This window comes from Mus caroli, chromosome 4, assembly GCF_900094665.2.
Source record: "Mus caroli chromosome 4, CAROLI_EIJ_v1.1, whole genome shotgun sequence".
NCBI classification, from domain to species: domain Eukaryota; kingdom Metazoa; phylum Chordata; class Mammalia; order Rodentia; family Muridae; genus Mus; species Mus caroli.
In genome coordinates this window covers 130,734,846-130,737,048 of record NC_034573.1, presented here as the reverse complement: position 1 = coordinate 130,737,048, position 2,203 = coordinate 130,734,846, and the positions used below count along the sequence as shown (strand labels likewise).

The 2,203-nt window shown below is 57.5% G+C and overlaps 1 protein-coding gene across 4 annotated transcripts in view; it reads left to right on the top strand.

Annotated features, from left to right (window-relative positions):
* Window positions 1-1,057: 1,057 nt before the first annotated feature.
* The window catches only part of Crocc (ciliary rootlet coiled-coil, rootletin), a 44,985-nt gene continuing 43,839 nt past the window's right edge, over window positions 1,058-2,203 (top strand). For 2 of the 4 annotated variants that reach the window (XM_021159582.1, XM_029476503.1), the window contains exon 1: window positions 1,058-1,121. The gene's annotated coding sequence lies outside the window, so the exon portion shown is untranslated. Of the gene's footprint in view, window positions 1,122-1,195; window positions 1,286-2,019; window positions 2,084-2,203 lie in introns of those variants that run through there. The other 2 variants (XM_029476501.1, XM_029476504.1) reach the window with 2 other exon arrangements.

Here is a 2,203-nt window from a genome sequence, read left to right as displayed (position 1 = left end):
TCCTGCACTCAGCTATTCAGAGGTCTGGTTCTGTTTTATTCCATTTAGAAGAATCAGACAGATGAGCCTGCAGGATGATATGATAACAATCAGGGGACCACCTCTTTTTTTTTTTTTTTTTTTTTTTTTGGTTTTTCGGGACAGTGTTTCTCTGCACACCCCTGGCTGTCCTGGAACTCACTCTGTAGACCAGGCACAATCAGGGCACCACCCTTTTTAAAAATAAGACTTAAATTATTATTTTATGTGACTGTGTTTCGCTATAAGTGAGTGGGGGCTGGGAATCGAATCTAGGTCCTCTGCAAGAACAAGCCCTCTTAACCCCTATCTGCCTCCTGTCTGCACCACCATTTTACAAGTGAACGAATCAAGGGCAGAGTGCTCAGCAGGAGGGCTCTGCCATCAGGAAAGCAGTCTTCTGCCGTGGGTTAGATTTTTAAAGCCTCCCGCACTGCTTCTGTGACTGAGGGCCGGAAGGAGATAGCCACCACCTGGATCACACAGAGACTTAACACCCATAAGGCGGTAAGCCTCTGCAGCTGGGACGCTTCCCGCCCTACGGAAGGTTCAGACGATCCCACTGCTGGGCGGTCCAGAGCAATAAAGGCGGGCATCAGGAAGAACGAGGAGGAAGGTAAGCGGCCACACTTCCTCGCCCCTTGCTGGAGAGCCTTCCAGCGATCAGCCCGGCTCGCTCCGCCCCGCCCCCGCCCCCGCCCCATGAGCCACGCCCATGGCCACATCCCCGCCCCGTACTGCCTTTTTCCACCCCGCGGGCGCTTTGCTTCGTTTCGGACACGCCCCTTCAACGGAGCCACGCCCAAGGTTACGTCACGCCCCTTTGGCGGAGCGGTTTTTTTCTTCACCGTGAAGCTCACGCTCCGTCCTTGCCGCTTTTCTCCAGCAGGAGGCACTCACTCAGCCTCGGTCCCGCTCTCGCTCGTTGGAGCCATCTCCTAAGCCTCCGCCCCCAATCCTGCAACGCGGAGGCCTTCCTCTTAGGTCGAGCCTCCCGCCATTCTAACCCCGCCTTCTACGTTGCCACGCCTCTGAACCCCGCCCCCTGGGCGCACGCCCCGCCCATGCCTGTGCCCTCTCGGTCTTGGCGGCCGACCGCGAAGGTAGGAGGCCGCGGCGCGCGTGCGCGGGGCGGGGACGGGGCGGGTGCACCGGGCTAAGGAGGCGTTCTGGAGTGGTGCGGGTGTCCTGGGGGGCTCCCAGCGCCCCGACGATCCCCTTCGGACTTGGCTTGGCCAGGTCTAGGCGGGAAGGGGACTCACCAGCGGTACGTCCCCATTGGAGTCTCCCCGTCTGGAGTCCGGGGCCTGCGGCCCAGCAGCCTCTCCCCGGGGTGCCCTGGCTCCCCTGCACGTAGCCTTCGGGGAGGACGGTCATCAGCAGCCGCGCGCCGCTAGGCCCGGCCCTGCGTCCCTCGGTGGGATGCTCTTCCTCCCTTTAACCGATCTCGGGGGAAAGCTCTCAAGCGCATACCAGCAAACAGGTCTGGCGCGAATACTGAGCGTTCCAGAATGGCGAGGCCACAGGAGCCTGTGCAGAGATTTGCATCTTTACCCAGGGGTTTTCAGGATGAGTCCAGCCAGCAGCAGCTCTGAACTGGCATTTGGAGAGCCCTCCCAGCTTTTTGCAAACCCGACGCAGAAGGGATGTATGTTCCCCCACCCTAGATCTATCCAATCCCCTGGGAACTGGATTTGTCTGGAAAGTTGAGATCCTAAAGTGTTGCCTACTTCAGATTTCCTGTTTTCCCTTTGAGCTCACAAATAGCTCTAAGACTGGCACAGGATACCGATGGGTCCTTGGGGAGACTCCCAAATACTCATTCTCTTCATTAGCTCCTCGCCTCCCCAGACGCAAGTCCTTCGGGTTGAGTGGGCCCTCTGAGGGTAAGCACCCTTAACCCTTCTAGGGGGCACTGCCTGGCCTGGACGCCCACCCCCACCCCCCGTGCTGGATGTGGATTTACCGGTGTCTTGTGATCCCCGGCTGTGTGTGTGACATGGCGGCTGAGATTAATGCAACCCACAGCCAAAGTCATCTCCCTCCCATTTAATCTCCTGTTCAGGTTAAGTACCCAGAAGTTCTTCATTTAAAACAATTTTTTAGATATTTACACATACATAGTCATAGAACCCAAATCAAAACAAAATGCACAGCCGGGCGTGGTGGCGCACGCCTTTAATCC